A 13,933-nucleotide genomic window follows, 5' to 3' on the forward strand; every position below is an offset into this window, starting at 1 on the left:
GGACAGGGCAGGGGGAGAATAACAAGGGGGAAATGAGGACAACTGAAATTGAACAGCAATAAAAAAAGAAAAAGAAATGATACTTCTAGAGAGAATTCTACTAGCAATCATGTAAATCGAGTGAATTTCATGCACCAATGTCTCCAAGCTTTATTTTTCTTAGTGAGAAAGTGACAAGACTGGGATTCTACAAAACCCAGTTCAACTGTATGGGTCAGGGAGCTAAAATCAATTAAAACTTGCTATTTTTTTCCTTTCAAATATCACTTCACCTTATCAGTTTTTCTCAGTTAAATATACTAATATTCTATTGAAAATAAGCTCTTCCCCACCTTTAAGAAATACACTTTGTCTTTTCATTTTGTTTCTCTTCTTTGTACATCCCAGCAGTCGCCACTTCAAGTGCTGCTCTGTTTTGTGCTGAGTTTTATTTCTTTCAGGTTTCCTCTTTCTCTGAACAGCAGGTGCCAGAATAACAAGGCAGTGTGAAATTTACAGAAACAATGTGTTTGTACAGTTGGCTACCTTATCTAAAATGCAATGCTCTTCAACTCCAATTGGATGTCTTGCCATTTACTGCAAGGTACAAAGACTAGAACCTATCTTTTTTTTGCAGAGTGTGGAGTCCCAAAATTATTTTAGTGAAGAACAAAAATTTATATGAATCTTTTTGCTCTATCTTTATATAAGAATATTTTTAAACCCTCTTAAATTGAAATTATTCCCTGTTTGTAGAGCATTTAATAAGGCCCCAAGAAAAAACTGGTCACAGCATTAAGAATTACTTGATTTAAGTATATTAAAACACTTGCATCATATTGGAATTCCTCACAGAGCTGGGTTGTAACATGCAATTCATTTTGAACAAATAAATAAAAGACATTTCAAGACCACCACTTTTCCTTGTAAAATTTACTTTATGATTGTTTCTGTGATGGTCCTCTCTCAGATGAATTTGTTTTACTTTAATTAAAGTTGAACAGAAAAAGTTTTTGTTTTACACCAACAAATATGACCATATAGAAACCCACTATTTGATTCTACTGAAAGATATGTTTGAACTTTGCCTAGATTTGGAATATTAGTTATTGCTTGCTACACACCTGGGATCAATACTAGCAAAGCTGAATAAATAACTGTATTTTCCTGTTTCCCTACTCCACCTAAAATGGGGTTGAGTTTGTATGTTCCAGTGAGGGCACAATAGTTATAGTCATTCTATGGGTTCAAATTCAACCAATGCTCTTAAAGCATAGGTATTTTATTTTAAATCTAATTCCTGCATCACGGGCTCCTTATCAGCAATGATAACTTCTAACAAATCAAGCTCTCTGCTAGAATTTCCCTGTGTAGTACCCACAAAGCAATGTGTCAGATTCAGTATGTTTACTGTCCTGTATTGCACACAAGGTGAGCACCACAGGTAGAGTTGTAAAAGATATATTTTCTCCAACTCAATGAGTTTATTACATTGGGTTGGCCATAAAGTCCATTTAGTTTTTCCATAAAATAAAAGATACATTATCATTTTCACCAGTAACTTTATTTATCTGGATATTTTGAGTATGTCAGCTATCTCCCACTATTGGTGTCTAGTGGGTAGAGGCCAGGGGTGCTGCTAAACATCTTCCAATGCATACAACAGCCCCACAGCAAAGAAGTATTTGGCCGAAATGTCAGTAGTACCAAAAACTTCACAAACCACTTTGACACATTCCATCAGTCACAGAACCTTCTCCTTTCTCTGCATTTCAATGACATTTTTGCCTTTCTTAAAATAATAAAGCATAATATGCCAAAAGGTTGCATATTTTCTTCCAACTTCAATATTAAAAGGGATGCACAGTCACCAATTCTGATAAGCTCTTTTAAATGCACACTGATGTGACAGTTGTCACAATACAATCTAACAAAATTGTTTTGAAAGAAAGTAATGAAAACTGGAGGAGGGTTAAGATGACGACAGAGTAGCACCGAGGGAACCCAGCTCTCGTGCATCTGGTGGAAAATCCAGGCAGATCTACCGAAGAACAGCATAATCAACCAACAGTTCCCCAACATTTATGAAAATAGGAGACCAGAGAGTGTAACGGAGGAACCAAACAGCGGCAGGTCGGCAAGGAATCCAGAAGGCCAGTGAAGACAAAAGTGGCTGCGCGCCCTCGGGAGGCCGCGGGCTGCGCCCGCCCCGGGCGCTCCCAAGGCAGGCGAACTCTGGTGGAGCGTGAGTACCGACGAGAATTGGCGCACAAAGAGGGCTGGCACCATCAGGGGGAAACAGGAGCCCCGTCTGAATCCAGGGCCGGGTCGCCGGTGACGGAGTGAACGCTGGAGAACTGGCATCCGGTGGACCGGCAACGCACTCCTCCGGAGAGAACTGACTCTCCCCTTCCCGTCTAGGCAGGCAGATTAGTACCGGGCAGAGACCCGTGGGCTTAAGTTAATGTAAAGGGTGGCAACTGCGGACACTGTGGTCGCCAGCCCGCCAGCCCGCCAGCCCGCCAGCCCAAGGGATTTAAGAAGGACACTGTCATTGCTGGTCTTTTGGGATTGGGCTGGGCTGAGAGACAGGCTTTGTGGAGAAGTCTCTATTGGGAAAGCCTGGGTCCCACGGAGAAGGACAGTGCTGGATACCGCAGGACACAGGCAGCCTCACGGGGCTGTGCGCGACCACAGACCAATCAGCAGCCTGCTAGCGCGTGCCTGCAAACCTGCGCTCAGAGACAAGGCAACCAGAAAACCGGTTTGGAAGTTTGAAACCAACAAAGGAAGGGTGCTTCCTTTTTTTTCTTTTTTCCTCCTTCTCTAGTGTGTGTGTGTGTGTGTGTGTGTGTGTGTGTGTGTGTGTGTGTGTTTTCCCTTCCCCCCTCCCTTTTTCTCTTTTTTTTAATTTTTTTTATTTATTTATATTTTTTATTTTATTTTTTATTTATTTTTTATTTTTCCTTTTTCTCTCTCAACCTCTTTTGTAATTAATCTTATATATTGTAAACTGTATTGTTGCTCTATCTTTCAATACTCTGTCCCTCATTTCTTTTCCTATATATTGTAAACTGTATTGTTGCTCTATCTTTCAATACTCTGTCCCTCATTTCTTTTCCTTTTTGACCGGTTTTAGTCCTTCTGTTCTTCCCAAATTTTCCGCTTATTCCCCTTTTCTCCTGACTTTTGCGTCTGTGTGTGTGTCAGATTCTTTGTTTGTGCGTTGCGTAGTTTTCTTTTGAGGTGTATTATTATTATTTTTGTATTATTCTTACTCCTTTTTTCATTTCAAGAATATCTTTGTATACCACCTCTTTCTGTACAGGTTTTTTAATCCTCGCTGGGTATACTGTACTACCTGACAGGATCCCACTGCTCCTTCCTCCACAGTGTTTTGCCGATTTTCTATACTTCACGTGCTTTCCTTTGCTATACTACCCAAGCTCTATAACCCCCATTTAGACAGATCACATAGAATTTATCACTTGAGTGTTCCTCTAATATTAGTGTAAATAAGGGCTGTCCTGTACAACAGTAATACTTCATAACACATCTCTCGGACTTTAGACCACCTTACAGGTGCCTGACTTCTATTACTCTATTTACTGACGCGCTACACCCAGTTACTAACGTGTACTGTCACCTTACCTCAAATCTGACCACCCGCAACCACATTGCTATCTAGATACAACTCACAAGACCCCCTTCTTAACAAGACACTTAACTTATGCCGGCCCTTTCCTAAAAGTGGCAAGTTGGGTTGAAGAGCATGGTTAACTCTATACATAGCCTAGAGATTGCCTATTTCTTCTCTGCCCACTGTGTCTGTAAATAATATAAAATAACCCTCTGCTATCATAAACGATTTTGCCTGCCCCTCCAACTGATCACACAAGCACAATAAAGAAAGGAGTAGGTGGAAGCGGAAAACAACAAGATACCTGCAGAAGACTGCACTACTGAATTTCACAGGTATCCTACCTAAGAAGTTCACACAATAAACCCAGCGAACCAGAACTGATCAATTTAAGAAGCGGAGGACAACAAGAAGAGTATCACAAACAATGGGAAGACAAAGAAACAATCCCCAAATGAAAGAAAAGGAGGAAGCCTCAGAAAGAATATTAGATGAAATAGAGGCAAGTCAACTATCAGATGTGGAATTCAAAGCACTGGTTATCAGGAAATTCAAAGAGCTTACAACGAGCTACCAGAAACTACAGAGGAGCTACAATGAACTCTCTGCAAACTATACCAACATGAAAAAAGAAATAGAAACCATCAGTAAAGGCCAAGAGGAAATGAAGAATACAATTTCTGAACTGAAGAACACAGTAGAAGGTATGAAGAATAGAATCGATATGGCGGAAGATCGCATAAGTGAGATTGAAGACAGGTTAGAAAAAATATCCCAGACGGACCAAGTAAGGGAAAAGAGAATCACAAAAAATGAAGAGAATTTAAGAAAAATGCAAGAAAACATGAAACATAATAATATCCGAATAATAGGAATTCCAGGAGAGGAAGAGGAACAAGGGATAGAAAACCTACTTGAAAGAGTAATAACGGAAAATTTTCCTAAGTTGAGGAGAGAGAAAGTTGCACGGATCCAAGAATCATAGAGAGTCCCCAGCAGGTGGAACCCAAAGAGGCCTACTGCAAGACACATCATCATTAAAATGGCAAACCTCCAAGACAAAGAGAAAATCCTAAAGGCAGCAAGGGAGAAAAAAGAAGTGACATACAACAGGGTCCCAATAAGGCTGGCTACTGACTTCTCAATGGAAATATTCCAAGCAAGAACAGAATGGCAAGAAATATTCCAAGTAATGAGAAACAGAGGCCTACAACCAAGACTACTGTACCCAGCAAGGCTCTCAATCAAGATAGAAGGCCAAATAAAGAGCTTCTAAGACAAAAGAAGTCTAAAAGAATACGTCTCCACCAAACCAGCTCTACAAGAATTACTAAAAGGGCTGCTTTAAGGAAAGGAAGGAAAAGAGAAAGTAGGAGAGGAACACAGATACATAAAAGGCATAGAATAAGTACCTTTTAATAATAACCTTAAATGTAAATGAATTAAATGCACCAATTAAAAGACATAGAATAGCTGAATGGATAAGAAAGCATGACCCACACATATACTGCCTACAAGAGACCCACCTCAGGTCAAAAGACCATCACAGACTAAAGGTGAAAGGATGGAAACAAAGTTTCCAAGCAAATGGACAAGAAAAAAGAGCTGGAGTAGCAATTCTCATATCACACAAAATAGAGTTCAAAAACAGGGCCATAAAGAGAGACCCAGAAGCTCACTTCATATTACTCAAGTGAAGAATCCACCAAGAAGACATTAACATCGTAAATGTATATGCACCCAACACAGAAGCACCAAAATATATAAAGAAAATCCTAGAGGACCTCCAGAAAGATAGTGACAGCCACACAATTATAGTAGGGGATTTTAACACCCCACTGTCAAAAATGGACAGATCTTCCAAACAAAATATCAACAAACATATTGCAGCATTAAATGACACTCTAGATGAAATGGACCTAATTGATATATATAGAGCCCTTCACCCTAAAGAAGCTAAATACACATTCTTTTCAAATGCACATGGAACATTTTCAAAGATAGACCACATGATAGGACACAAAATGAGCCTCAACAAATTCAAGAAAATTGAAATCATACCAAGCATTTTCTCTGACCACAAGGGACTGAAATTAGAAACCAACCCCAAAGGAAAAAACCCAAAACACCCAAAATCATGGAGACTGAATGGTATGCTATTAAACAACGAATGGGTCAAGATTGAAATTAGGGAAGAAATCAAAAAGTTTCTGGAAACAAATGAAAATGAACTCACAACAACCCAAAACTTATGGGACACGGCCAAGGCAGTCCTGAGAGGGAAGTTCATAGCAATACAGGCTTACCTAAAGAAAATAGAAACATTTCAAACAAACAACCTAACCCGACGCCTGCAAGAACTCGAAGAACAACAACAAAGACAGCCCAGAGCAAGTACAAGGAAGGAAATAACCAAGATCAGAGCAGAATTAAATGACATAGAGACCAAAAGCACAATTATAAGGATCAATGAATCCAAGAGTTGGTTTTTTGAAAAGATAAACAAAATAGACAAGCCTTTAAGTAGGCTCATTAAGAAAAGAAGAGAGAGGACACAAATAAACACAATCAGAAATGAAAGAGGAGAGATTACAACTGATACCACAGAAATAGAAGGGATTGTAAGGAATTACTATGAAGAACTGTATGCCAAGAAATTTGAAAACCTAGGTGAAATGGACAAATTTCTAGAAAAATATAATCTTCCAAAACTCAATGAAGAAGAAGTAGAAAGCCTGAACAGACCAATAACAGCAAATGAAATTGAAGCAGTAATCAAAAAACTCCCATCACACAAAAGCCCCGGACCAGATGGTTTCACAGGAGAATTCTACAAAGCGTTTAAGGAAGAGCTAACCCCTATTCTTCACAGACTATTCCAAAAAATCCAAAATGATGGGAAACTCCCAAACTCTTTTTATGAAGCGAGCATTATCCTAATTCCAAAACCAGATAGAGACACAACAAAGAAAGAAAACTTTAGGCCAATATCACTGATGAACATAGATGCTAAAATCCTCAACAAAATATTGGCAAATCGCATCCAACAATACATCAAAAAGATCATACACCATGACCAAGTGGGATTCATCCCAGGGATGCAAGGATGGTTCAATATCCGCAAATCAGTAAATGTAATACACCACATAAACAAAAGCAAGGACAAAAACCACATGGTCATATCAATAGACGCGGAAAAAGCTTTTGATAAGGTACAACACCCATTTATGATAAAGGTACTCAGCAAAGTGGGAATAGAGGGAGCATTCCTCAATATAATAAAGGCCATATATGAAAGACCTACAGCCAACATCATACTGAATGGGCAAAAACTGAAAGCTTTTCCACTAAGATCAGGAACAAGACAAGGTTGTCCACTTTCACCACTTCTATTTAATATAGTATTGGAAGTTCTAGCCACAGCAATCAGACAAGAAAAGGAAATAAAAGGCATCCAAATCGGAAAGGAGGAAACAAAACTGTCACTGTTTGCAGATGACATGATAGTGTACATGGAAAATCCTATAGACTCTACCAAAAAACTGCTGGAACTAATAAATGAATTTGGCAAAACAGCGGGATACAAAGTCAATATCCAGAAATCAAAGGCATTTCTGTATACTAACAATGAATCAGCAGAAGCAGAAATCAAGAAAAAAATCCCATTCGATATAGCAAAAAGAAAAATAAAATATCTGGGAATAAATCTAACCAAGGAGGTTAAAGACCTGTATGCAGAAAATTACACAACACTGAAGACAGAAATCAAGGAAGACACAAACAAATGGAGACGTATACCGTGTTCATGGATTGGAAGAATTAACATCATCAAAATGTCCATACTACCCAAAGCAATTTACAGATTCAATGCAATACCTATTAAAGTACCAATGGCATATTTCACAGACATAGAACAAACACTTCAAAAATTTATATGGAACCATAAAAGACCCCGAATAGCAGCTGCAATGTTAAGAAAGAAGAACAAAGTAGGAGGGATCACAATACCTGATATCAAACTGTATTACAAGGCCACTGTAATCAAAACAGCCTGGTACTGGCATAAAAACAGGCACATAGACCAATGGAACAGAATAGAGAACCCAGAAATAAACCCAAATCTCTACAGTCAATTAATATTCGACAAAGGGGGCAGTATCATAAAATGGGGTAAAGATAGCCTCTTCAACAAATGGTGTTGGGAGAACTGGACAGCTACATGCAAAAAAATGAAACTCGAGCACCAACTTACATCATACACCAAAATAAATTCAAGGTGGATAAAAGACTTAAATATAAGCCATGACACCATTAAAGTCCTAGAGGAGAACATTGGCAGGAAAATCTCAGATATTTCACGCAGCAACATTTTTACTGATATGTCCCCTAGAGCAAGGACTATAAAGGAAAGAATAAACAAATGGGATCTCATCAAAATAAAAAGCTTCTGCGCAGCTAAAGAAAACAGCATTAAAATAAAAAGACAACCAACTGTATGGGAAAACATATTTGCCAATGATACCTCAGACAAAGGTTTAATCTCCAAAATATACAAAGAACTCACACGACTTCACTCTAAGAAGACAACTAACCCAATTAAAAAATGGGGAAAGGACTTGAACAGACACTTCTGCAAGGAGGACATACAGAGGATCCAGAGACACATGAAAAGATGCTCAATATCACTAGCTATCAGAGAGATGCAAATTAAAACTACAATGAGATACCACTTTACACCGGTGAGAATGGCTATCATAAACAAAGCAATAAACAACAAATGTTGGAGAGGGTGTGGGGAAAAGGGGACTCTGGTCCACTGTTGGTGGGATTGCAGACTGGTACAACCATTATGGAAAACAGTATGGAATTTTCTCAGAAAACTAAAATTGGACTTGCCTTTTGACCCAGCAATTCCACTGCTAGGAGTATATCCTAAGAACCCTGAAACACCAATCCAAAAGAACCTATGCACCCCGATGTTCATAGCAGCACAATTTACAATAGCCAAGAGTTGGAAGCAACCTAAATGCCCATCGGTCGATGACTGGATCAAAAAACTATGGTACATTTACACAATGGAATTCTATGCTGCAGAAAGGAAGAAGGAGCTCCTACCCTTTGCAACATCATGGATGGAGCTGGAAAGCATTATGCTGAGCGAAATAAGCCAGGCAGTAACAGACAAATACCATATGATATCACCTTTAACAGGAATGTAAACAACAAAACAAACAAGCAAGCAAAATGTAACCAAAGACACTGAAATACAGAACGTGCTGACAGGGTCCAGAGGGGAGAGGGGAGAGAAGCACAGAGTAAAAGGGGATGGACTCACATGAATAAGTATGAAGGACACATGGACAATAACTAAGACGGGGGGCGGAGATGGGAGGGGGGTGGGGAGCACTGGGGGGGTGTAGCGCTGGGAATACAAGAAAGAAAACTGTACTTGAACAAAAGTTAAATTTTAAAAAAAAACATTAACATATCTAAAATATGTATACCTGTCCATATATGACACTTTTGGAAATACACTGTAAACAAGGATCTGGGCAGTGGAACTAAGGGACTGGGGGTATGGGGCGGGAGGGAAACTTACTTCTCATTGTAGATTTTTTTGTACTTTTGAATTCTTTATTTTGTGCAAATATCTTTCACTTTTATGAAGTAGTAAAATTTAAAAAGTATTTATAAAAAAAAGAAAGTAAAGAAAACTAAGCAGTACGGAAAGTACTAAACAGACTAAGTACGGAAAAATACTAAACAAACTTTTTGGCCAACCCAATATACTTAGGAGCCCAGGAAGAACAATATATTCCCCTAAATGGCCTGACCATGGGGTCTGAGATTACCCATGTTCCTCACTCTTCTGGAGTAAGCCACTGAAGGCAAATCCCGAAGACACCAGTATGCAATGCCATTAACACCTGATAGGATCCTTGCACAGTAGGATCCACAAGGGTCAAACCATGGTTACTCTCAGTATTCTCTAACATGGTTATCAGCACTCTGCTGCTAACAAGGACCACGGAATGATTTTTTAGTAAATCAATAGGCTGGCCATGGAGCCCAGGAATCTGTATTTCTCAGCCGGATTTAGAAACTAAAACCTCAAAAGTTTTCTTGCTTTATCTCATTTCCCTCCCTCCTCTCCTTCCTGTCCTCTCCTTCTCCTCCTCCTCCTATCTCTTCTCCTCCACCTCCTCCTCCTCTCCCTCCTTCAAATAAATAAATAAATACAGAAATAAAAAAGGTAAATGTTGTGTTCTCCTAAAATATCTTACAGGTGAAGATTCTGAATGTGATGGCCAGAACCACCCTGCACCTCTATACTTTAACACTTGTTCTTAACTATGTAGTTCCTAGGAAAATTCAGATTAAATGTCTAAAATGCCCAAGAAAAACCTGGTCATTTTTGTATGCTAGACATACTAAGCAAAGGCCTTGTTTTCATGTAAATGCCTTATCACAGGCCACAGGCAGACAAAGGGGGCCTTGGGGTGCTTAGACAGTCCTACATACAGGAAATTTAAAATATACTGTAATGCTTGTTATATTCTAAAATATCTTAGAATAGATATTATGGAAATAATATCTTAATATGGAAATATCTTATCCATTTAAATATCTTCCCTATTATTTTAGATACATTTCACTTATATATGTGTATTTTCTGAAAGGGTTAAAGGGATTTCTCAAGGTTTGTTCTGTTTTGTTTTTTGAATTTCCACATAATTCTTTCAGAAGTTGCTTGGTCTTTTTTTTTTAAGAACATTTCTTAAGGCATATTTTATAAGTGTGCATTACCTTTCATGCAGATTGTAAGGTTTGAAGATTTGAATATATTAAGTGAAGGTGTTTAGGGGTTTGTTTTGTTTGCTTTGTCTCTCTAGAAAGCAACATATGCAGGAAATTATTTTAGTAAGTGTTCTACTGTCATTTATTTTATTGCTTACTTATTTTGGCTTTGTCATATTGCTCCCATATCTTCATGCCTAACAGCTAATTACTTTTCCCTCAAATTTCTTAGGATTAATTTGAAACAAACTTGATATCTCATTCATTTCATTGTAGTCTGCTTTATTTTGCATAGCAAATATTTGTTCCATTGATAAGAACTATATACAATAAAAATCATATTGCCATTACAAACTAGGTATATATATCTACCATCTTAACAAGATTACTCTGAATTATTTGGTTTTCTCTTTTGTAAAAATGTTTTTCATTTCTCTAAAACTTGTCAAACAAGCCATGTGGTTTTAAGCTACTCTTAATGACTTTGGAATTTATTTTTGTAGTTAATGAATCATTGCATGAAAAAGATCTCTCTCTTCATCTGGGAATATTCCTAATCAATTATTTGATTAAAAGTTAATTTGCCCTCTAATTTATTTCAAATATTTTTTTCTCATTCAATACTAAAGTAATTTAATGTGAGTAAATGTAAACTATTTATCCAACTATTTTGAGATCAGTTACACCAGGATAGGCATAGCATTAGATTCATATTCATTTTTATTAAGTAAAATATTCTATAGAAGTATACAATGTAATATATATATACATGTTGTATATCATATATTATACTGTATATTATATATTGTATGTAAGGCTGTATATATTATATATATATATATATATGTATGTATATATAAATATTTGGTCCAAGTCTCCTTCCTTCTATCACTCTGGCCCATTACATACCCAGAAGAAAGTAGGCAGGCTCAGCAACATCCCAGTCAAGAAAACTCTTCTCTAGTTTATGACCTCAAATACAGGGTACAGATCAGGTCCTCAACAAACATTGGCAATTCCCTGTCCTCTAGCCACAGGTTTCCTCTGAACCTGAGAGTGACTCAGTGAAGACGTGCTCATGCTTTCCACTTAGGAGAACCACATGCAGAGAATGAAACTGTGAAAGAGTATTATTCTGGCCCTGGCTATTGTAACTCAGAGGCATGGGCCTGGGAACCAAAGGGTGACAGGTTCAATTTCCAGTCAGGGCACATGGCTAGGTTGCAGGCCAGGTTCCCAGTACGAGGCTCACAAGAGGCAACCACACATTGACATTTCACTCCCCCTCTCTCTCCTTCCCTTCCCCTCTCTCTAAAATTAAATAAATAAAATCTTTAAAAAAAAAGAAAGAAAGAGCCCTGGCTGATGTAGCTCAGTGGATTGAGTGTGGGCCTGCAAACCAAATGATCATGGTTTGATTTCCAGTCAGGGCACATGCCTGGGTTGCAGGCCAGTTCCCAGCACGGGATGCAAGAGAGGCAACCAAACATTGATATTTCTCTCCCTCTCTCCTTCCCCCTGCCTAAAGATAAATAAATAAACATCTTTTTTTTTTTAAAAAAAAAAAGAGTGTTGTCCTGAGTTAGGCACCATGGTCATGGTTTACCCAAGCACGAAAAACATTTAAAAACCCTTTTGGACAGCTCCCAGCTATGAAAAAACAGCTGTTAGGGCTGGAGTGTAGATCTTTAATCTTCTACAGGAGTCACACCTGAAAATCAGTTAAGTTCAAGGGAAGTAATACTAGCTTTCCTACTGGAAGCCTGGCCCAGTGCTGGGTGCTTATAATATATTTCCCCTGGGGGGTCTTTTGAAGTCAGGAGGAATCCAAACCACATGGAGGGATACTCCACAGCAGGGGCTGAGTTATGCATGAAATTCAGAGGGAAAGGGGCACTTAACCTTGCCTGAAGTCAGGAAAGACTTGCTGAGGGAAGAGACTTGAATGTGTTAGGGGGCCCACAACATTATCCACCTCCACCAGTGATAACTCCTTAAAGCCTTACAGCCTTACAGCCTTGCTGCCTTACTCACCAAACCAATGGATGCCTACACTAATAAACTCAAACTCTGATTGCAACTGAACACCCTACTTAGCATTCAACATGGTTCTCTTCATCTTTCCTTCAAGCAACACTAGTTTTCATCCCTTTGCTTATTGTTTCTTCTGTGCTGCCACCTAAAATGTATTCTTTTCCTTTCGCCACTTGTTCAGACCCTCTATTTTTTTTCAGTCTAGCTCAAGACTTGCTTTCTCCAAGAAGCATATGTCTACATACAAATACTTCCTTTCCTATGATTTCCTTCTCTATTGAACTTCCATAAATGTGTTCAGATGTTATCTTGAAAAAATCTTTATTGTCTAAGATACCTTGTCTCCCTGGAGGGATTAAATTCTGAAGGACTATAAATGTAGGGTTCTGGAAGATCATTAAAATGGCAGGAAGGTCCTGGCTGGCATGGTTCAGTTGGTTGGTCACAGTCCCATAGAGCAAAATGTCACCGGTTCGATTCCCAACTGGTACACATGCCTGGGTGGCAGGCCTGGTCTCTGGTTGGGGCATGCCCAGAAGGCAACCAATCAGTGTTTCTCTCTTGCATCAATGTTTCTTTCCCTCTCTTTCTCCCTATCTTTCCCTCTCACTAAACAAATAAATTAATAATTTTTAAAAAATAAATTTAAATTAAATTAAATTTAAAAGCAGGAGATTGCAAGAGCAGTACCTCCCCTGCTGACCCTCAGCTGGCAGACTCGGCTGTTTTCTGGACAGTGCAGGAGACACAGTCTTGGTTTCTATGAGAATAGATTTCCCCTGTCCCCAGAATCTACACTGAGAAGAAGCCCTTCAGTGTTGGGTTGTAAAGCACTTGAGAAAGGACCATCTGGCAGCCCACAGTTCTACTTAACCCCCGGGTTCTCCAAACACAGAACGGTAGTGTCTAAAGGGATCCATCCAGAACTAAGGTGTGTGTGTTAGTTTCCTAGGGCAGTGGCACTAAATTACTATAATCTTGGTGACTTAGAAAGTTTCTCTCAGTCCGAGAGCCCCAAAGTCCAAAATCAAGGACTGGACTCCCTCCAGAGGCCCTAGGCTGATAATCCATTTCATGTCTCTCTCCCAGCTTCTAGTGGCTGCTGACAATATAATGTTTGTTGACTTGTGGACACATCACTCCAGTCCCTGTCTCCATGGTCACACTACCTCCCCCTCTTCTGTCAAATTCCCACCATGTGTCTCTTGTAAGAAACTGATTGCATTTAGGGCCCACCTAAATAATCCTGGGTGGTCTCTTTAGTTCATGAGCCTTAATTACATCTGCAAAGATTCTTTTTCCAAATAAGATCACATCCATGGTTCCTGGGAATTAGAACACAGGCTCTCTTTTCTCAGGCCACCATTCAACACATCAAGAGTATCATAATAACTTGATTACCTAAATTTATTCACTAACAATAGTGGCTTACAAAGCATACTCATCACTTAAGCTTAAGTACAGAAAATCATTAAGTCCTTT

This window comes from Sturnira hondurensis, unplaced genomic scaffold (genome assembly GCF_014824575.4).
Source record: "Sturnira hondurensis isolate 20B ecotype Veracruz unplaced genomic scaffold, ASM1482457v3 Scaffold0014745, whole genome shotgun sequence".
In the NCBI taxonomy this organism is placed as follows: Eukaryota; Metazoa; Chordata; class Mammalia; order Chiroptera; family Phyllostomidae; genus Sturnira; species Sturnira hondurensis.